Genomic DNA, 24,652 nt, shown 5'->3' on the forward strand with positions numbered 1-24,652 from the left:
ACTACGGCGGTCGTGACTCGAAGGAGGCGAAACGCTAGAGGTACGCGTTCTGTGCGATGTCAGTGCACGTGAAGGAATCCCAGGTGGTCGAAATGATGAGGAGCCTTCGACTACGATTTCTCTAAACGTTTCCGACACCTTGAAGCGTTCAAACCCATAAAAAAAGGAAAAATATACAACACGTTTCACCTAGCTAGAACCCCGTATTTTTAACCCTCGGAGATACTCGGGACACATATGTCCCCATCACTAGCCAGAACTAAATCAGGTGTATCTAAAGAATTGCCCCGTCGAGGGACGTATAACTTGCACATTTGACTCGTTTAAGCTAGCTTTAGAAGAACCTTATATTTTGGTCGGCATCACTGCCTTACAAATTGCACCAGAAGCGCCGTTTGCGACCCCGGTGGGAATTCTCCAGTTTTCTAGTGTTCCTCAGAGGGTTTTAAAGAAGTGCCTAACAGCAACTGAAAGAAATGAGCGACATATAATTAATCGTCATTAGGCGCTCGTAAGGGTATTTATCATATTGCGCTTAGTTACTTAAGATCAAATATGCGAAATTTTCGGTCACTTAAGCGTCAAGTGCGTTTTGTTAGATCGTGTAGGGCATTCCAAAATGACCGATCGAATTTTTTGCTTGCAAAACGTGAGCCCGTTAACAAAAGTACACGGACCACAGCAGCGCGTGCGAAAATGCATCGACACGACAACTACCGACGCGGTAGTTGTCGCGACTACCGACCATATGTCGTTCATCTCATTCAATTGCAGTTAAGCACTTATAAAAAAATATTTCGTCCCAGTGACGTTAAATACCCTATACATAACCTGATCATTGTTACTGTCATGCACACCTTTGTTTCACCGCTGTCTGTATTGCAATGAGTGTGCTATAGACATATTGTAAACCGGCATCTGAAGAAGAACAATGTACGTGCAATATTACTGAATGTACACAGCGCGAGACCTACGCACATCCTTGCCTGCAGGATTCCAGCTGCCTCGCGGAGTTTCCAACCCGACCCTGGCAACGACGCCACTTCCTATTACGGTATGTAGGCCCTAGCTTAGGCCAAATTTTGAGCATTATTAGCAGCGACAGAAGCCGGAGGATAAGGATATCTTGCTTTACGTAACCCGAAAACCTTAGTACTAGCTTTCGTGTTAGGCATACACTCAATAGTGCTTTCGCGGACGCGGGAAGATGAATCCAGCATAGCTGAATGTCAGTGAACGATATTTCAATGTTAAGAGATACTGCAGCGTTGAAAACACAAGGACTCAACAAAAACAAGGAGGAGCGCTGTGTTTATAGCACTGCAGTATATCATAATCACGTGCTACCGCGCCCAGTTGAGCGCCGCTTTATTCTTTCAATATATAGGTATTGGATCTTGTTGTTTTTCCGCGTCGAGAAAGGAGACGGAAGTTCATGACAAGACATGCCTACTGGAAGATTACGTTCATCATTCCATTAATTCGTGATGTTTCCTTACGCAATCAATACGTCATCCGTATGTTTTCCATATATTTGCCCTATGTTTCCGAAAGAGTTTTGCGGTAACATATTGAATAATTGGAATGGCATACCGACCATTTCAGTACGCATAAGCTTGAAGACATTCTTGAACAGATAATATCGCGGGGGGCAACGTTTCGACAAGTGGCCTAATCTTCCCCAAAGCAGCAACTGCCTTTCTTAGCAGCGTGTTTTTGTAGGGAGGCACGAAAGGGCAGTCCAGGCATGAGCCCTCTACTCTGAACAGCTGCGCAGGATTGTCGTTAGTGGCTATTTCAGCAAAATTGGCTACTTTTACGGTCCCGTCTGGCCAGGAATGCTGTTGGTGGCATTGCGCCAGATCGGCTGTTTTGTGGTCCCGTCTGGCGATGAGAGATAGAGAGAGAAGGAATGTAGGAAATGCAGGGAGGTTAACTAGACAATGCGTCCAGTTTGCTACCCTACACATTGGGAGGGAGAATAGAGGAGTGAAAGAGAGAGAGAGAAGGATAGACAGATGTCACATCACACACACAGTGCCGAGTTTCACAGGCGGTCGCTCAATAGGGTTCTTTTCAAGTACCGCAGGAGGGCTCGCGTGGCTTTCTGGGCGGATATGCTGCGCGACCAGGCTCATAATATCTTTGTTTCATTAAAGGGCCGGTCATCCAGTCTATTCAAGGCACACTGGAGAGTCCGGCGATTTAAAATTTCAGGCTGGCTACGTGGCTACCTTTCGGCTACTTTTGAGCTTCTATTTTAGCGCCTGAAGTAGAAATTTTTCATATCATGTACTCTAAGATACACTGCTTTCGAGAGTTTCCGAAGTGTGAGCGGATGTGCACGCGCGTCGTTCGCGACTCCAGCACACTCGTGTGCATCGACGCACCCAAAAACGCAACGCGTGTCGCGCCTGAAAATTAGGTGTTGCGAAGTTGCGTGTATGTTGGCAAACGCGTTGCCACCACGCTGCTCGCGCTGCCCTCCATCCATGCTAGTGCTACTCGCGTGTGTTTAATTATGGTGTGCAGCTCGTGTTGTTCTGCGAACATGAGAAAGGCAGCTATGCGCAACAAAACCGAACATGGCTCTTCATCTTCGACCAGATTTCACGACTCAAACCTGCACTGGTAATATGTGAACCCTACTAATAAAATTCTCTCTCTGTATTCAAGGAAAAATTGCTTCAACGTTTAATTTTCCTGCTGACTTCTTAGCGGGAATGTCCCAGAATGGCACCGTATCTGGCGAGAACACCCTCTATTATACGTAAACTATATGCAGGCGAATTATTTATGCAATAATCAAATTTATTATATTTCACTCATTTACTTGCAAATTTTCTCTCGGTGTGTGTGGCGAAGTAAAAGGAAAAATACATTGTGCACTTACTTTTATACTTTTGCGTAGTCAATATTGTATTATTTATTATCAATAGCAAGAATTCTAACCATAGGGCTATTTCTGCTCTGTTTGCCTACAAATTTGGCGATAAAGTTGAATGGTGGCTAGTTTTGGCTCCTGTTCAAGCCCGCTTAGCGGTAACCTTGCATCTGCGCGAAATTCCCGACCGCGTGTTTGAAATTATGGCAATCAGAAAGCACTAAGTATTCGTCGAACTATTACGCATTATTCTTCATAAAATCGCGCAGGTATTCCTTTTTTTTTCGTAATTGAGACGCCATGGATACTACTCGGGCAAATGCTGTAAATTGCAGATGTTACACCTCCAACCGGGTGCAAAAGATCGAGTCCTTGTAGTACTAATCAAATTACTGTTGACAGGGGACATGAACGACTTCAAGTAGTCATCGAAGAGCCTCAGTATCGGAGTATGTTGCCTGACAAATCGACTGCCGCAAAAATGTCTCGAATCAATCAAGAGCAAGCCGAGTTACAGGGGTTTGGTTAGTGACATCGTTTAGCCGCGAAAGAGCACATACACAAAGCAAATAAACACATAACGACAGGACGGGCGGACAGCCTGCGTACGTGCTGTTTCGCGGCTAAAAGTGTCACTAAGCAAGTACCAACTAGGCCAACAAACAGTCTTGTTACAGGGGTTTGCAGGGGTTTACAGGGATGGCAACAAGCGCCTCCGATCCAAACGCCGCACTTGATTTATGCCAGCTAACAACATGCTACCCGCTGCTCGACCTCAAGCATCAAGCGCTAGCAGCTCCGAATGGAGTGAGCACGGGCCTCTGCATGAAAACACGGCGTCTGAGAAAAGAGCAACTTCGCGCTACACTTGCAAAATATCCTTGGCTCGCCCGGCTGCGCGACCTTGCTGGGAAGTTCACAGCTGTTTTTGCGGTACAGAGTATGTGCTTTCACACAGAGCCTGAGGGGTGGTTCATGAACCCTTTAATGTATGCGCCATTTCAGCGCTTTCGTAAAAAATTCAACCGAAACCCCCTTTTATCTATATGACGATGACTCATTGTTAAGGCTTACTCACGCTCAGCGAAGTGCTGAATGTATACTTTTCTTTCAGGGCCTGAGCAACCGATTATAAGCGGAAGTAGGCGTTTCACAACTCCGTCGTCCTGCAGCGCCGGCTATTTTTCGATTGTCAGTACCAGCTGCGCGGGCTTCGAGAAAACCAAGCAGCAACAAGCCACGGGGTGAGTCCGTATGCTTGGGGGGTTCTCTTCAGTGAAAGGAATACATAGAGGAGGCACCGAATGGTTTTTACGGTTTTCACAGACTTTCACAGGAATGGAGATAGATAGATAGATAGATAGATAGATAGATAGATAGATAGATAGATAGATAGATAGATAGATAGATAGATAGATAGATAGATAGATAGATAGATAGATAGATAGATAGATAGATAGATAGATAGATAGATAGATAGATAGATAGATAGATAGATAGATAGATAGATAGATAGATAGATAGATAGATAGATAGATAGATAGATAGATAGATAGATAGATAGATAGATAGATAGATAGATAGATAGATAGATAGATAGATAGATAGATAGATAGATAGATAGATAGATAGATAGATAGATAGATAGATAGATAGATAGATAGATAGATAGATAGATACTGATGGCTTGACACATTGGATCCTAGGAGTTGATATGCTATGAGGTTGAATGAAGTTTTTTCACGCACCTATAGAGGCTGTAAAACAGTCAAAGCTTAGGTTCATAGTTAAAAAGAGCGGGAAAACAAAACCACAACATACATAGAAATGAAGGAGACAGGACGACGCAGTACTAGCAACTGAAGTTTAACACGTGTTTGGGTTTTTTAGACATGTTTATACTATTTCTGCGACTGCGTGATTCTTTAATATTGTAGTTCTTTTTGCACTGTGTATATCTTTCTGTGGTTTGCATTAAACTTCAGTTCTAGTAGCTGATCGTCCTGTTCCTTTCATTCTCATTTCTCTGTGTTCTGGGGCTTTATTACCGCACTTTCATTACTATGAATACACGTCAATTCGGCCATCCCTCCATTTTAAGGTAAAGTTTGCTGAATAAAACTGGTTCCACTAAGTGTCATTTTGAACAATGCGAAATAATCAAATGCACAGGCTTGTGAAAAGTTTGGGCGCAGTATCATGCATAACACTCTGCATCAATCCCAGTATTTGCCCAAATGCTGTAAGATGTACGAGCTGTTCGAGATAGTGTACAGTGAGACACAGTGGAGTGTTCCTACAATACGCTGTCTTGTACACAAGCAGTGGGCGAGCAACTCTTTCTCCTTTCCCAGAAATGTCTTCCTGAAAATGATACAAAAAAGACTCCATTAAGCTCTCTGTGTCCTAAAAAATGAATTGCTTACCAAGGACTCACCCTTCACTATACTTATTGCAGAGATTTTAACAAAACAACAAACAAATGCAGAACTGCGATGCTGCTAAGTAGTTTCTTTTGTAATTTTCACTTAAATTACACAGGACGAAAAATACGCTAAGGTAAAGAAATCGAAACAACACCAGAAGTGTTGCTCTTGTCCTGTGTACCACCCTTCGGTAGTTTTCCGTCACTCAAGTTAGCATTATACTATAAAAGAGTGTGAATCTTAGTGAGGTTCGCATTGTACTTAAATACGTTGGACAATAGCTTCTTGATCAACCATAGCTGTTCTGTATAGGACTGAAGTTTGGGCGACTTGGTATTGATTCATGGCAAACAATAATACCGTCTTGTAATTAGAACAAAAGAAGGCCTAGACACAACACCAGTGCTCTTACCTTGTCAGGAATTGCGTGAACACTGAGAATACTGTGTAGAGATCATAAACACTGACACATAATGAAAAACAATGTAACGAGAGGAAAGAAACAAGGCGATTCAACAACATGGTTCAACAGGCTTAACTGACTTATATCAATGCGATTAAAAGAGCCTTGCACAACTAACACATCTCCTAAAGGCCATAAATATGCACATGTAACTCTGGCAAGTTCGAGTGCGGATATGTGACTAATGAAGTGGCAATACCATAAAGTGCATGTTGTTCACAACACACACTGTCACTTAGCGGATGTCTGTTAGATCGTATGGCCATATATATGTTTCATCATATGATAATAATTATGTAACGAATATGTCCCATGTTAACGCGGACAAATTGGCATAGAGACGCAGGATCAAAACAAGCAAATGAAGCATGAAAACAGAATAAACAGAAAACAAATTTGGCCTCAATGCACATTTTATCACATGACAGCGTGATAATAACTATCTATTTTTTTTACTTTATTATATATTCTTTGAAAGCACTCTGCTTCATTTATGCTTTATCGAAAGGAAGGAAATAATGTTGCACAAACACACTTCTTCCCTTTGCACAGCTGCATGCATGCCCGCCAGCACTGAAGGCATATTGTAGAGAGCTTCGGCAACAAATAAAAAGAAAGCATGACATAGAAGGTGAAATGGGAGTTTTTGATCTCGTTCGTCATGAATGACCTTAGATCGTGAATTTTCCTGCTTTCTCTCACCTTTCATACACATGATCTCTTAACGAAGTAAAATTGAGGACGCAGAACCTTATTACCCCTACGTCAGTACAACCTAATGGAGTATGGTCTAGATGCAGGTAGTATTAAGGAGGATTTCAGCCCTTAAAACGCTCCGTTAGGCTAGTTTGCATTTGCAGTGTACCACACACAACCTCTGCTTCACACGGTGAGTGGCAGCCGCCGTTTCCCGAGTTGTATACCTTAGTGGTCTGTCACTATAAGGGCCAAAGCCCATTTCCCGTGTCGTACGTTCAATCCGCGCTCGGAGCGCCGGATCCATAGGCGCTCTGTTACGCCTGCTGCGTACGTACGCGCACAATCGAAAGCAAGCCACACAGAGAGGACGTAAGCATGCGCGCTTCCGAGCCAATAGCCGGGCGACTAAGGAAAACACGGTGGATTAGACGGCAGTATCGATGCAAACAGATCGAGTCAGCGTGTAGACCCTAGAAGCAATACACTGCGCAGCGAGAAAGAGCCGACCAGAACTATTAGTTGCCAGCAGCAGCTGTCAACATCGCCAAATTACGCAGAAAGGAAACCACACAACATTAAAGCGAGGTGACGTAATGCACTCGGCGGGGCACCTCGAACGGCACAGCCCTCTCCTCCGGAATGAAGCGAGTTGAGAGGGAATGCGTCAGGTAAATGTAGCGATCGCTATATCTCCGGTCTTACTTTACGTTTTCGAAAAATACTTTCGGCTATATATCACTCGGAAGGGTCCGACTCATTCCAAGGTGTTTTTCACGCCAAGCTCGAGGGGTGGTTCATGACCCCTTTAATATGCTTCCATCAGAAGCGCCGTCTCCTAGCTCGTGCAGTGCACTTGTAGGTCTGGTGGTCCATGTGTCGGGAAGCGTTTCGCAATATATTCGAAATGGCAAAGGAATTTGTTATTAAATGGAAAACTCTACTGCGCTATGTCTCCCAAGGTCATTTATTCCGTCGCAATGACATCGATCTGCCAGAGCGCGCGTGGCTGGCGTGACGTCACGCCACGTGAACCGCTGAGCAGAGCCTCGTTACTCTGGTACCATGTCCCAAGGTAATGTAAACCACCAACCGGCACTGGCATGCTTTTCCACCATCGATCGTATGGCGCGTTGTAGGGCGCCATCGTTGTATGGCTTATGGCGCTTCGCCCCAAGTTGCTGCTGTCCGTATCTAGAAAAAAACATGTGTGATTGTCATATTGCTGCCTCTGGGAGTGCACTGGTTCACAGCAATGCGTTTTTTTAACTGCAGGGTTCCCGCTGACACATTCGATGGCCGACGGAAGGCGCCCTACAGTGCACATTTCTCCTACTGTATGTATTGAAAGTTCTACAACCACAAGTACCGCGCGACACAACAGTCCTTCTTGCATACCATTGATGGAGTTATTATAGATGCTGTTATTGGGTCATTTTCAGTACGCGTGGTCTCTAGATCTCAGGTTGGGGACATGTCGTAGTCTCTTTTCCTCCGTCCTCCTCTAATTAGCGCTGTAGCTTTTCAATGATAATTTACCACTAGTTCATCGAAGTGTCTTCTAGTCTGGAACTGAAAATTGTATATTGGTTAAAATTCAGCTATAATTGCCAACGCTTAACCTGTATGACCATGAGCCATTTTTATGATTTCTCAATCGGACAACTGAACTGAATTATTGGCAGCCTCACTATATTTACCCATCCAAATCATTGCTCCATCGATTACTCACAATTCGCGTGAATGGCGCTCTCTTGCTATCCTTCGTTCACGCACCGTTAGACAGTCTAAAGCACAATCATCATCAGCACTGGTTATCAGCCGCAGCACTCCAAAGGCTGCCGCGGTAGTGGGCTTGACGAAGTATAAGTAATCACGTGGGAGCGATCAGCCGGCAAGGCTTTCGAAACTAAGGGTGTGGAATCAGAGCGAAAAGTTTAGTAGCGAAAGGGAAGCCTCTGCGATGCTTCTATCGGTAGCTCATCTCTAATCTACGACAAGAGAGAAATTGAATTCAGAAAAAAGAAACTGAATCAACGCTAAGGGCTCTCGTATATCCTTGTATGCGGAGAAGCGTATTATTACTAAGCGAGAGTATCTTTCGACGAGCTACGAAGGCGTTCGCACAATAACAGCTATTGTAGTCAGAAATAGTCAAATCCTGCGACGAAAATCACACGAAACCGTGTAGTGCGTTCCCAAATAAAACAACACAACAAAAACGCACAAGGTCGCTTATGCATTCACATAAGACGACTCGAAGGCGAAAGCCATCGCCTTTTTAGTCCCAGTCGATGTAGTGATCGTGCCCCGCCACCCTTCGAAGACTATCTGTACCTAACGTGGTTTTACACTACTTCTAAGATCAACAGGCACCTAACCTGGTGTCGCATTGCCTCCGTGATCGTCGGACTACCTTTGACCAAGCTGCGGTGCCATGCGATGACGTCATCGTGCGACGTTACGCCACGTGGAGTCAATGTGACGTCATAATGAAGTCACAAATTTCGGCGATCTGCGACCTCATGGTGACGTCATGTGGTGACGTCACCTCGTGATGGTTTTTTTTGCATCACTCATCCCCGACGCCGCAGGAGGCGAGATGCCGCCGAAGCGGGACGCCGGTGGTCAAATTTTACGTTTGTTGAGCCATCTCAGTGCTTCTCCTTAATAAGGAAAAAGACTGGCCAGCGGAAAAGTAGGGAACCAAGCATCGTGCTAGGCGCACTTAATTGTGCAGTCTTGCTTGTATCGTATACGTGAAGCCATATAGCAAGCACAACTTTAGGCGAGCTCCTTCCCTATTTTAGCCGTGAGATCTGTCAAATCTCGTAATGCGCTCGTTACCATTCAAAGGAACTTTTCAGCCGGCGGCGCTGGTGACTGTTTAAAATGCGAAGCATTTATCAGCGAACTTCGGCCACTTTGAGCGTACTATCTATCTATCTATCTATCTATCTATCTATCTATCTATCTATCTATCTATCTATCTATCTATCTATCTATCTATCTATCTATCTATCTATCTATCTATCTATCTATCTATCTATCTATCTATCTATCTATCTATCTATCTATCTATCTATCTATCTATCTATCTATCTATCTAGCCGCCTACGACTGTGTGCTCTCCTGGGTGTTTCATTATACGGATGTATACCAAAATTGATATTGCATAACATGACCGTATTACGAACAAAAATTACAGGTCATACCATGAAAATCATGACACGCGTGTCATGAACCGCATGATTTACATTCCACGGCCCTAGGGCTCTTGTGGTCGTTCCGTTAATTTCGTATATATCAAAATTTGTATGGCGTGACAAGAGTTCATGAACATAATGACAGGTGCTAACGTTCAATTCATGCTACGGATGTCATGTGCAGCATGATTTACATGAAATGGCCTCGGGGCGCTAGCGGCCTTGTAAATGAATGGATATATACGAAAACTGGTATGACAAGACATTTCTGTATGACGAACATAAGTGACGCGTGGTAACATGAAAATCATGACATGCGCGTCATGTACATGATTTACATGCCACGCTCATGGCGCACTCGCGGCCGTTTCGCTAGACTGATATCCACCAAAATTGGTATTGCGCAATACGACTGTACGACGAACGTAAATGAAAGGTGGCAACATTAAAATCATGACGTGTATGACATGTAAGACATGATTTACATGCCACGCTCATGGCGGACTCGTGGCCACTTCGCTAGATTGATATACACCAAAATTAATATTGCGCGATGTGACTGAGTGAAGAACAAGAATAACAGGTGGTAGCAAAAAAATCATGACATGCATGTCATGATTTACACGCCACGCTCATGGTGCATTCGCGGCCGTTTCACTGGATTGATATACAGCAAAACTGATATTGCGCGACGCGACTGTACGACGAACGTAAATGAGAGGTGGTAACATGAAAATATGACGTGCATTACATGTACAAGATTTACACGCCACGCTCATGGCGCACTCGTGGCCGTTTCGCTAGATTGATATACACCAAAATTGGTATCGCGCAACCCAACTGCATGAAGAACATAACTGACAGGTGCTAACATGAAAGTCATGATATGCATGACATGTACGACATGATTTACATGCCACGCTCATGGTGCATTCGCGGCCGTTTCGCCAGATTGGTATACACCAAAATTGGTATTGCTCGATGTGACTGTTTGAAGAACATGAATAACAGGTGGTAACGTGAAAACCATGACATGCATGTCATGTACGTCATGATTTACATGCCACGCTCATGGTGCACTCGCGGCCGTTTCGCTAGCTTGATATACACCAAAATTGGTGTCGCGCGACCCGACTGTATGAAGAACATAAGTGACAGATGGTGACGTGAAAACCATGACATGCATGTCATGTATGGCATGATTTACATGCCACGCTCCTGGTCCACTCATGGCCTTTTTGCTCGCTCAATGTACACCAAAATTCGTATTGCGCGATGTGATTTTTTGACGAACATAAGTGCCAGGTGGAAACATAAAAACCATACCATGCATGTCATGTATGGCCTGTTTTACATGCCCTACTCATGGTGCACTCGCGGCCATTTCGCTCGTTTGATATAAACCAAGATTGGTATTACGCTATGTGACTGTATGTCAAACATAAATGACAGGCCCTAACATTCGAACCCTGTTATATGCATGTAAAGTACGGTATGATTTACATGACACTGTCATGGTGCGCTTCCGGCCGTTTTATTAACTAGATATGTACCAAAAAGTGTATGGCATGACACGAGTGCCTGATAAACATAAATGGCAGGTCATGCATTGTATATACCAGAATATACGTTTCATATGCATGGTATATACGACCAGATTGTGGATGCATGCGGGCATGGCAAACATGCGATATATGGTGGACTAGATGACATGGCATGAATGATTTCATTTGGCTCAAAGACAAACAAGGCGACGTGTGCAGCTCTTTGCTGGCTGCTTCGCGTTATATCGATTTCCACAGTGTGCGGGATCTGCCGCATTTTTCTTTTAGCCAACTTTTCTAAAACTTTCTTCATTGTCGTAATTTCATGGCGCTCAATAAATCAAAGCAAGTGCTCAAATACACTGAAGTATTGCTGCATATTGCCGTATCGAATTCCTGTTTTATTAACACAGATGTGAACGACAATGAAAGAACTGGCGTCCAGAATCCGCCCTCGAGCAGAAGCGGCGAGCACTTAATGCCCAGTACAGACCGTGCTGGAATGGAGCAGCCGTTACATCAATCGGAAAGGAACGCGAGGTTAGTCCACACGAAGATACTTCCCGAGATGTAAATCTGAAATTACCTGCTTGATGCAACACATGCAAGAACTCTGGCACACAGTTATTACTGCATTTGTTGTAAGCTCGGCTGAACGCTTCAAGCTCACTTCTTGACAAACGTAGACGGGCTACATTACTCTTTCTGACTACAGCTGAAAAATGCAGGAATGGCAATTGCGAGGACTAACTGGTGTGGCTCGCCCCCTTGGCTACGCGTGGCACTGGGATCACGCGTACAGAAATACCACTAAATTGGACAGCGAAGACGCTTCCGTCGTAACTTAATGTGCAGAACATCGGACGCGTAGTTCAAAGAGTGTGGGTTCGGATCTCACTGAAGGGAAATGTACTTGTTCGTCCACTTCAATTCCTTTGAGTTTAAGTGATAATAATTACAGAACAATGAAAAAAATCGGCAGATCCCACGCATTATGGGAATCTGTTTTATACGAAGCAGTCAGAGAGTACGTGTCCATGCTGAATTTTTTCTTTTGCTTTGAATAAAGCGTTACAAAGTTAATCGGCCTGTTTTTGTAAATGGAGAAGTAGTGTGCCCATCGTGCGCTTACCAGGCAGGCCTACTACACTGACGATTAATGGATAACTTATGGTCTGAGGTAACGTCAGCACTCACAATAGCGCACAGACGTCAGTTCTATTGAAACGAAGCGCACGATGCGGGGCGATTCACATTTCGCGTGCGATGCTGTGAATATCATACATAGCAATCGTTAACGTATTGCTACAGGGTCGAGAAACGCTTGAATATAGCTTGCTGAGTTGTAGGAGTACGTATGCTGTGTTTATTCTACTGTTATAAAAGCGAAGCCAACACCGGAATCAAAATTGGCATTATGCCGACGTGTCGTCTGTACCATAGAACTACTCTTCTGCATAGAACTGCATAGGTAGTATCTGTTACCGTGTTATAATATTAGATAGCCAGCACTGCAACCACAATTCACGTTGCACCGACATGAGTGACGTGACTCATGAAAGGGTTTTCATCAAAAGCAGTATCAAGACCTAGGGTGACTCTGTGGTCGAATACCTGGTTGCCGCGCAGAATGCCGGGGTTAGATTCCTGCTGGGATCCTGATTTTTGTTCTTTGCATTCGTCCGGCCAAGGCGGCTGATGCCTAACTTTGTTGACGCTCTCCGTTTAAATTACTAACGTCTCTTCTCGCCGTCCCTGCTTATATGTAATGTTCGCAAACAGTTGGAAGGGCTCTAAATTGTTTTAGCGCTTGACTGTTTGTGCATTCATTTACTGCCTAAGTCACGCGCACTACTTACGTCATTATGTGAGGTCCCCCATATTAGGAAAACAGGGACGGGCCGCTGCACTGAATCTTCACACATTCGGTGCTGGCCATGGCGGCTTTCGCTTGCTTTTGTTAGCTACACCCAGGCCCATAGCCAGGTAATTTTTTGGGGGGCGGGGGGGCACCTGCTGGAAACCTTGACTATTTGAGAAAAACACCTGTTTTCATTCTTTATTTTTGGGTAAAAACACCTACTTCACCAAAATATCGGGGGGGGGGGGGCTACCCCCTTTGTCTACGGGCGTGGTTGCACCGAATGTGTGAACATTCGGTGCAGCTAACAAAACAAAAAGCGACAGCCGCCATGGCCAGCTTTTATAAAAGCGCCGTATTGCTGTTCTAGCCGTCTTTTGTCTACGGACGTGATCCGTCAAAACCAAGACATATATAGCTTCGCTGTAGAAAAAAGATCAATGCCTCCACAGAGCATGATGTCGATGCACCGTACGCTTATCGTTAGTTAAATCTAACGCTCCTCGCATCATCTGACAAGATCATTGGTGTGTGCACAGAGAAGGGAGGGCTGCCGCGCTAAATCATCCAAAATTCGAAAGGAGGGTGCCAATTATGTCGCTACACCTTTACTCAGTAGCACCCTTCCGTTATTTCTTGACGCGCAGGGCTACGGCTTGGCATGTTTTCTTTTATACTGTAATAACTGTCTGCTTCCCGCCTTTACCCGGGGAACCCTGGGGACCAATGGGAGGCCTCTGTGAGAAGCACGTTCATGGATTCATTTTCGTCTTTGAATTCATTGCCGAGCTCGTTTTGTTGCGGACTCGACCAACGGAGACGAGGGCACTGCTGTGACAGCTGACCCTGCGCAAGCCTGTGGACAGAGTCACATATTCAATAATGCAGCGATCATAGAGTTTCATACAATAACCTAGAGAGGAAACTGGCGCTGCGATCGTTCAACCACCATGGGAATGATGGAAAGTACAGGCTTCGGATTGGATTTCGTTAACTAGCGAACTGTCTACCAATCTTTTTCTACAGTTTGTTTCGTTCTTTGCGAGGCGTGGGCAGTGGGGTGCGTTGCAAAGCACTCAAGCAGTGCTCTTGTTGCTCAAAGAGGCTGAAGACCGCTAGGTTTCTTGGTTTACTGCCCCGTTGCAGCTTTACAGGTTGTATTTGACAGTTTTAACAAAGCGTCGTGCACTCACCGCTGCGCATAGATGTAGCGTCCCATGCCAGTGCAGGAAATTGCATAGAGTTCACGTTTTGTGGTGAGCGCTACTTGTCAAAACTCTTTCAAATCGACTGCAAAACGACGGAGAAGCTAAGTAGACGCACCGTCATGCTCCTCTGACTCGACTTCACAAGAAAACGAGAGATGCGTTGGAGGCAGACCACTTGGACAGACGCATCTGTCATCGCAGCAGACGATACGTTAAGCGTTTCTCACTCAATACAGTACTGTTATTTCCATAAATAGATAATGCGTACTTTCGAGGGAAAAACAAGCGTGTTTGCTTTTAGGTGTTGTAAAAAAAATAATTCATTATTTTGTGATGTCAAATATGGAACACAATTGCAGAGCAATGCATACCCTGGTGGTTGAATTTGTCCAGGTTTCAGTTTCATCTCACGGTCACGTAAACGTTTTGCAATAAGTTTTACGTACAAAAGAATGAAGCAAGTTCTGATTGGAAATAGCTTCACAGCGCTTTGTTTTACACTCGGCAAACAAGCGTCGCGAATCTCAAGAGCCTAATCCCATGGCCTAATCCCTCAAGAGCCCATCATTCCCATGGTGGTTGAAGCGCCGCTCAAGGAGTCCGCGTAGACACTAGCGCCAGATTCCCCTCTAGGTATTGTAAGAAACTCTATGGCAGCGATATACTGTTTCGCACTGAGTTTATTTGGAACACATTCCTTATTCATAGCACATAAAATAGAACTGGTACAAACGTATTGTGCAACACGGGTGAACCGCACCGTGTTTTGCAGCGGCTCTCAGATTCGTTTCTGAGTCTCGTTCGCAGCGCGACGTGTAGCAGATTCAAAAACTATAAGAAGTGGTTTTTTTCCACTTAGATTTTTTCTTCGAACAATCTGGGCATCGAAGTGGTACTGCTTGAACACAGAAGTCACTTCACCGCTAATGGAATCTCAGGACAAGAAGTTACCACCGACCTGTTACAACAGTGAGTCAATGTGTAACTATCGTATATCTGCTTCCAGGATGAGAGACCATGCCGAAGAACCGGAAGTAAGGCACGAAGGAAATGCGGGTGGAGTCATCGTTCCTGGCGGCGAAAAGCCTCATGCGTGCTGCCATTGTGACCGGAAATACAAAAACAAAAGAGACCTTACGAGGCATCTGCGGCAGTGCGGACCATACAAGTGTGATTCCTGCGCAAGTTATTTCAAGACGCCGTTGTTGCTCAGCTCGCATGCTTGCTCCAGCCCGAAGAAAAAGCGGTACATGTGTGAGGAGTGTGACAAATGGTTTAGCCATAGAAGTGGCCTCAGAGATCACCGGGTGGTCCATACGGGAGAGGCACGGTTCGAGTGTTCAGTATGCCGAGCTAAGTATGCATACAGGCAAGGTCTCCGACGACATATGAAAAGGCATTCAGATAAGAAGTACGAGTGTACGCTATGCCACGCAAAACTGTCGAGCAATCGGAGCCTGAGGAGGCACCAGCGAGAACAGCACGATCATCAGACTGATTAGGAGTACACAGATAATTTTATTTTCTTTATGGGGGGTGAACGGGGGAGCGGAAAATCGTACTTTTCCTAAAGTTCGGGTGTTAGAGCACGAAAGGTAATTTTCAGCCCACGTTATGGGTATTATTGGCGCTAGATTGCGCTGTCACGTCATTACATTTTTTTACAAAAGTAGACAAACGATACTTTCTTTTCGCGACGATTGATTGTTTATATCGAGCAGGCTGTTTCCTGCGTACGAAATTTGAATTAATTTCATGTGACGTAGAGAGCCTTTGACCACTCAATAACCCGCTGAACGCCGATATATGTACTACAATTGCTGATTCTAGCACTTATTTCAGCAGAAAGATGCACTGACAAAAAAGAATGCAGTAGCCTTCGCTGTACTGTGTAAGTGTGTGTTCACACTTTTCACAGACTGGAATTTCATTTGAAATTTCGTGTTCCCGTCTTTGGGGATCACTAAGCCGTCCTTGTCACTCAAGTAAAAACTGGACATTGTTTCAGCAAGTTGGTGATGTCAGATGCAGAAAGCAACAGTTTTCTTTCTTTAGTTTTGCCTAGGCCACAGCCTAACTATGCATAAGTTTATGCTGCTGCTATAAGTGCCTGTGTGTCCGCTATCAATGGACATCCGGCTGGAAAAGTCTACGTTTGTTTAGAGAACCGTCGTCATTTTAGCTTTTTTAGCTTCAGGTTCGCTGTGCTCTCGGTTGCGAATTTCAGTGATTTGAGGTACCTGAGTAAAGACGAAAAGCGTGATGCTTAACCCTAAAATGGTAATAAAGTTTCGAAAGCAACGTGTAGTCCCAAGCTGTACGTGTACAGCGAATTGTTTAAGAAACTTTGCAATATACATATGAAAGAGGTAGTCGAGACATGTGTCAATGTGTTTTTAATACGTTTTATGTGATAGCCATTTAAGTCATTTCAATAAACGCTTTTTTTATTGTTTGATGAACAGCGTGTCGTTTTTCACGGTTTGAAAATTCGTTTGCGCGGTGTTTTTAAGGTTTCGCGGTTGAATAGTTTTTCATGCTTGTGATCCCGTGCTGATCAGTCGATCATCTATCGAAAAGGCAGCCACGAAAAGGCAGCCACGTAAAAATATAGACTGCTTTCAATCATTTGAGTTTTCTGCTCTTGCCAGGTGGAATTAAAATATATAGTTGACAAAAAAGCACCTTTATTATTCAGCTGTGTCAAATTTTACATCCTCTCATTTCAAGTGCGTCGCAGATGTAGCTTTTTTTGTAAAAACTTGGATTTACAAATTTATTGATTCTGTTTTTTACTCGAAAGATTGCCCTTCGGCATAGCACGTACAGTAAATCACAAACGTTGACAGACCACGCGAGTGCGTATCAAACTGCCTGCCCGCGCCACCTAGCGGTGCGCCACCTGCCGTCGACCGCAGCGCTGGCCCGGAAATTGGTCTTGTTGTTACTCCCTGGCATATCGATTTTCTGTTGGCAAGCAGCGCAAGGTTAGTTGATTGTTTACCCGCAAAGCGCTTATCTCCAGCATGACCGTCATACTTCTACCCGGATAGCAGCATCAAAGCTATCGCGTCGTGCCTCGAAAGGTGTGCCGTTTGGTTAATGTCACTTTCTGAGAAAGATGGCGACTGATAACAGTTATTCTGATAAACTGCTTGCTAAACAGGAGCGCGTAGCTACGGCTCCCCAAGAGCGCGTCGCGTTATATAGTGAAAGGTGGAAAACATCTCTGCCCTGCGAGAAAACAGCCAGGTCGTAGGTTTAAGGGAGGGATGCCTCTGGGGCGTAGCGGTGCTGTCGGTTGCCGTTGACGTAGCGGAAGTGTCGCGAAGAGCCAGGCGCTCAAGCGGTCCTCAAAATTTTGTGGCTGACTGTACATTGTATTGCGAGAGGCACGTCACACGTAGACAAATAAGTTGAATTCATGCATGAAGTCTAACAAGTATCGGTTAAATATTCCTTGTATCCATCATTGTAAGCCGGGAGGGCCATCGGGATGGAATCCGGTTGCTCTGAGATGGCGAAGCCATGCTCGCTCTAGGCCCGGACACGACCACAGCAACTGCGTGAAATCCATTGCAGACATAGAAGTGTCACAAAAATGGCTAGTGGTTCCGTACGCTGCGCGGTAGTGTTGCGGCCGTAGGGCGTTCACTGCCGGCGTATGTCCAACCCCAACGCGAAATCTCCGAAGCGCCACCTCCTCTAAGCGAGTAAGCCCACCAGGACGGTCGGAACCACAAGGTGGTATGAGTGCTCGTGTGGTGCGTCGGAGACATTCCTTTTGGTGCAGCAGTTTTCCGCAGTTACTTTCGTGGAATTGCGGCAACGGGTAAAATAAGACAAGCGAGCGACTGGAAGAATCCGCCTCTAGCTTACCAGACACTGCCGTTCGTGGAACCCATTCGATGCGTATCGTTGTGCTGATATTTCTTGCCAGGTGATGGATGGCATCTGCAAACACCGTCGATTGCGCTACATGACGGATACCGCAATAATTGTGCGTTTTAAGCTCGACGTAGAAATCACAATGTAGCGCGACGAAAATAGTGTACAAGCTATGCATTTTGCCACGTACTTCCTTGTCAGACAGGATGAACTGTCCAGACAGTTTATGTCGCGTTCCAAGTAAAAAAGTCAGTTTCGCCGCAAGGGCGGAGCGATGAATGCGATAGCAAGAAATTGAAATGTCACACAAAAACAAGAAGCAGCTCGATACTTGCAGCGCGCTGCTGAAGCACAAAGAAGGACACCCGAATAGAACGCAGAGGCAGGCACAAGGAAAGCGTGAACTAACTGTCGCAGTTTTTCCGTCTTCGTGCTTGAGAAACGCGCTGCAAATGTCGAAAATAGAGAGTTTGAGAATTGGGGCCTCAAAAAAACTGGGGGACCAAAGAACTTGCGAGCCTCCAGGGCGCATGCCCAGAACCCAAGCCACTCTTGAACTCTAGTGCTCGCGTTGGCCCAAGTCCCAATAACTGAAAACTAGTGTGGATCTCCACGACGTCTTAGATCACCGCGAGACTGTGCAGACGCCGTGAGGGCCACGACGCTGTATGGCCCACGTCTCGCATTTTATTTTCACCACGTGTGGCGCCCCTTCCGTTCGCGCCAACGCAGCCGGCGTTTGACCCATTTCTCAAACTCTGCTGATCCTCCGAACGCAAGAGCAGCATGACCCAACGCAGCTCGGTGACCCAGTGTCTTGGGTCCCCAACTCTCAAACTCTCTAGTGGAAAATCAGATGCTCTTAGCTATTTCTTTTTCTTTTAAACTGTGGCGCGTGGAGTGAACCCCTGCCTTTCCTACCACACGGGGACGTCTGATTCATGGTGTGCATAGGTGTGCATGGTGTGCCCAGTGTTCATTGTTTCTTTTTTCTTCCACATCACGAGTGGGTACGGAAAAAGGCCGCTTAGTCGCGCGAGTCTCAAGGGCAGTTGTCAAATTGAAGGAAAATTAGGAGCGTTGGGTCTGCAAGTGTTGACAATGGGGAATCAGACGCTCTTAGGTATGTATTTTTCTTTTAAACCGCGGCGCGTGGAGTGACCCCCTGCGTCTCCTACCACACGGGGACGTCTGATGTAAGGCGCGCCCGGTATTGTTTTTTTTTTTCTTCCTTCCACGTCACGAGTGGGTACAGAAAAAAACATGGCTGATCCCTCCGTCATAGGAATCGGTATAACACGAAAGTGAAACGTGTCTAGACAAAAGTAGTGCTTACCGTGCAGTGATATATGAGAGCTTGTACAATGTCTATTCGTGTTTGGCAGCTATAGCATCGATTGGCGTGGATGCCCTCATGTTGACGCCTAGTTCGTAGAGGTTTTTAGCTTGAGCCGCAAACGAGTGCGTCCCACTGGCCTCTGTCTCGCTCCACCAAGGCACGACATTCGCCCTTCGAAATCTTGTCCTTTCTGCAACGCGTATTGCAGCAGTTTTGTTAGTCGGTGCTCTCCCAATCGAAGTAGTCAGCGGTGGAGAAATCCCGTTGGTGCATGTGGAAGCTGTACTACTCCAATGAGCCTGCGCACGCTGACACGAAGCGAAACGCAAACAACGTGACCAACGTAACTGCGTCGAGGATGCCTCGGCGACGCCAGCGCGGCCAGTGTCCCTCGCTGGTATCGAGACGCTTTAACCATGACCTCCCTATATCGCGCTCAATCTTAGAGTAAGCGCTAGTAAGGGTCAATCGTCACGCATTAATTCTTTTCACCTTTCACAGACGGCGGCACCGCCCCGTTCCGCTCCGCCTACCTACACCGCCAACAGAGAGCACCTTGCGAGAGAGAATGTGTGAAAGATATAAGGCGCGTCCGTGAGGTGACCAGCCTCTGACAGATGGCGTAGTTGATTTAGCGTCGGGCGCTTCCGTTGGGGCCTCGACGTCGCGGGTTCGATACCCAGCGGCGCATGTTTTTCTTAGTTTTTTTTTTCTTTCTCGCCCGTTGGCGTCCATTTTATAAACGTCATATCCTGTAACGGAAGTACTTGGTGGACCTCGGCGTGAAACACTTTCGTGTTAAAAAGGGAGACTTTGTCGTGCGCGTCTCCAGGGCAGTTTTCAAATCGAAAGCAAATTAGGAGCGTTGCGTGATAGAAAACACGCTCAAGCTCCTCTGAGATTTCCTTACCACCAGCGGTAAATGGTGTACATAAATCGCTCGCCGTTATTTCGCCGGCGCATGCATGCGGCATGGTTGAGTAATGCAGGTCGATGGTTTGAAGTCCCTGTCGGGTGCTTGGCATTCTTTTCTTCTGCTTTATTCTTCTTTGTGCCTTTATATATATATATATATATATATATATATATATATATATATATATATATATATACATAGATATACATATCCCAAACATGACGGCGACGGCAAAGGTCAGCCGAGAGTGTCCATATAATTCCTATCTCAATAAAAAGACAGCGGAAGCTCATGGCACAATCAACATGCCCAATAACAGTAGAAATTACTTCTTCCGTAAAAAAATGAAGGCAATACTTAGACAGCACTTTTACGTCATCTACAAGTCCGGAAAAAAACAGGCACGATGCCGATGCGCTTTGTGGCTAGTGATTATACAATCGTCTTGCCCCACACAATGAACGCTTTCCCTATTTGAATAGTAAGTCCGAAGACGCGTCATCTGGGTTTAGTTCGCTTGTATTTTTTCATAGGCTTACTTCTCACCAACCCAATATGTATTCATTTTGCCAAGGCAATAATACCTACTTTCACTACAATATGGAACGAATTCAAAATTCTGCTCTATCAACTACTCCATCAATTGAAGGTACACGTTTGAGAGTACACGTTTCATACTGAGCGTTTCTGTCGTTGCTTGCTCACCACTCAGGCAGCACACAACGTAGGGCCGATATTGGTTTTACGGCGGCTATGCGAGGCCCAATCTCGGCCCAGTTGTCCGGCATTGAGCCATTATTGGCTGTGCCGTTGAATTTGGCCGGCAATGCTGGACCGGTTCTGCCGCCCTTCATCGAATATTGGGTTTTCACCGGCAACATTGGGCCTGATTTGCCGCCGTCCCGCCGACATCGGCTGAGCCAATGGCTTTCATCGGCAAATAGAGTACCAGTTTTGCCGGTATTCAGCCTATGTAGGCTAAGCCGCTGGCTTTCACCGGCTAATATTGGGCCACTTTTGCCGTTATTCAGCCGACGTTCGTCTTCAGCGGCTAGTATTGGGCCCATTTTGTCGTCCTTAAGGCAGTGCAGAGCTCAGTGACAGTCTTTTGTTATATGGCCACTTCCTTGACCAGTTGTTCAACGCTCTAAAAATGTTGAAACTTTATAACACATACCAATAACTTCATTGGCCGAATTCAAAGTACTTCTGTGTCGTAAATGTTTTTTGCCATTGGTCGGCCGCCGACTTCACTAATGTATCCAGAATCAGAATTCACCCAAACATTCCCGCACGAATGCTTTTAGCGGAAGAAGTTTTATGTGAATGCTAATTCTGCGCATAAATCGAACCTGACATCATATTTTTAGCGTTATATCCTTTTAATATTTTAGCCGTTGACTCTGGGGTGCGAGTGCTCATAAAATACACGAATAGTTTCCTATCTGTGCGTGTACACGTATTTGCACACGCGCGTGTTGAGGTCAAGCCTAGCAAGCGCATTTGCTTCAGTGATGTCACATAATTTTACTTTGTGCAAGTAGTAAAGAGCTCAACGAGGCCTGTGGCTGAGCTAGTTGGTTCATTACATGTAAAAAATAGGTATGGCGCAAAAAAGACTGGGCGAAGTGAAGACACGTTTTTTTCGTTTGAATGCTTCCACACCAACTAGCCCACTGACAATCTTTAACGAAATGACAAACACGTGTTTGTCAGTTTGTAGTTGCACTTCATCGCTATCCTTTTTGTACCATACCCATCTTTGTCAAGTTAAAATCTCGTTAAGCGATTACTGCGCACGTGCGTTTAGAAACAGTCGCATTAAAATGAATATTATTCCATTTGAAATACGATAAAAAATGCGGCTCCAACGTGGTGTACGCAAAGTTTTCATGTGGCGACACGTCGCAACAAGCGATGCATTGAAAATTCGAGGAACGCATTTCTCAAACGCCATGCTCATAGACGACATGCTGGGGGGAACGCACACCATTGTTGGAGGCTGAGTCGTGCTTTCAAGAAGAGAGAATTTGCATTTTTTTTTTGTTCTTCAACCTCTACCTTCCCCACCCCCACCTTCTCCTCGTTCAGCGTCATTGTCACGAAACTCGCTTGACCAGGCAGGGTAGGTTAGCTGTCCCGACGGAGGGATAATCGTTGCTGCGGGAGCAAGTTTTTAGGGGCGAAGCTCCTTAAGGCGGCACCCGTTCGTCCCTCGTAGCCGTAGTCGTAGTCGTAGTAGTCGTAGTGCGTAACCAGTCTTACGCTTTGACCTCCAAGGTGGGGCCGGTGGGAGACTTTTCCTGTGCGTTGTTGAACAATAAAAAATTCGCAGCGTGCGCGTTAACTAAAAGCCGAATTCTTCTGTCTCTCATTCCCCATTATCAGCCATTGGCATGTTCCAGTAGGAAACGTTAGTAGAAGTAGAAGTGTAAGTGTTAGCTAAAAGCCGACTTCTTCTGTCTCTCATTCCCATTAGCAGCCATTGTTTACCTCCAAGGTAGTGCCTGGTGAGATTTCTCCTGTGCGTGATTAAACAATAAAAATTTTGTTCAAAACGCCGTTGATTGATGAAATAAACCAACGAAAGACGCCAGATGTTTTGTAAAAGCAAAACGAAAGAACGCCAGATGTTTCTAAAGCAAAACGAAAAGACGCCAGCTGCTTAACGAAAGACGCCAGATGTTTTATAAAGCAATGGTTTTCTAAACAATGAAAATTCACAGCGTACATGTAAAATTAAAGTGAGCTGCAAGTCGTCATAACTCATCGAACCTTTAGTATAAACGCGCCCGATCTCACGTCGGTGATGATGTACTGGGCAGAATTCACGGAAGATTCACAGTTTACCGATGAACCTCTGCAGCTTCGCCCACTCATCATCATTCACTCCGTGGATATGCTGCGATTTTTTCGCTCCGACCAGCAGAATTCTTCAAGAAGTGTCGGTGTGTGGACATGTGTGGCCGAAAGTCAAAATCGTGCGCGAGATGGATACGCTGGAGGATCCCGGCGCTGTTTTAGTAGAGATGACCGCAACGAGCAACCAGTGGCCCCGTGCTTCCAGATTGGACTCGCTCGCCTGGTATAAGGCCACGTGTTGACTGCGTTACGTTTCACCAGATTTTTGTTCTCTTCTAATCGCGCACTTGCTATTGACCCTTTGTTTTTTGTGTATTCCTTTATTATGGTGCGCTCGCATTTCTTGTTCGCTCGTGTTTTTCGGATCCAACGAGCACACGTGAGCAGTTTTCATGTACGATTTCTTTCCGTTGCATTGTTACCTTGAGATTAGGAGTGCGTGCGTGCGTGTCTACCTTTTTTAGATGTAGAGTTCATGGTTTCTTGTGAGACTGCTCGCAATGTTTTTCGCGTTGCGTGCAGCAGTTTATTCCCGTTTCTGGTCCATAAGTTATCACTGAAAATATTGTAACGTTCGCCTAAAGGATAACGCTAATTTAAATGTCAGTCTTGTGTTGCGAATGACTAACGTTTGCGAATTAACCCAATCTTGTTCTTTGGTGAATTTGATAAACATCGGAAGGGGGGGGGGTGCTTCTCTGCTAGTAATTAGCTCACGCGTACACATACTCTTCTACTCTAGTTACCAATCTATTCTTGCTTTTTCGCCGGGCCGCCTAACATAATCTTTGTATTCTTCGGGTCCGTCTTTAATCCTACTTTAACGCTCCTTTCCTTTACATGGGAATTTTTTTTGTCGATTCATCACCTTCACCGCTGAAAAGCGCGATAGCGTCCGCAAAACGGAAGTACTTAGGATATTCTCCGTTAATCCTTATTCCTATTTTTTCCCGTTCTAGTTCTTTAAATATTTATAGTGAATGTGCCGTGAATAACATTGAAGACATTGTACCTGTTCGCCTCACCCCATTCTCGAACAGGATTTTCCTGCTTTTCTTGGGGAATGCGGTGGCTGTGGTATTGTTTTAGATGTTGGCTATGGTATTTACAGATGTTTAGGTATTCCTTTATGGCGTAATTATTCCGGAACTGCTGGCGTGTGTTCATATCTGTGAATAAATCTGTGTTTATCACTTTGCCAATGTGTTGCTCCTCAATTACCCAGACGCATGCGTAGTTGGTGCAGCAGGCCTTTCACCCCTTTATTTGTGTTGGATATAATATTCACTTTCCTTCTCGTCCTTGCCCGCTCCCACAGAATTTCGGGTCTCAATGGCACACTAAGACCCCAGTGGAACC

This window comes from Rhipicephalus sanguineus, chromosome 9 (assembly GCF_013339695.2).
Source record: "Rhipicephalus sanguineus isolate Rsan-2018 chromosome 9, BIME_Rsan_1.4, whole genome shotgun sequence".
NCBI lineage: Eukaryota > Metazoa > Arthropoda > Arachnida > Ixodida > Ixodidae > Rhipicephalus > Rhipicephalus sanguineus.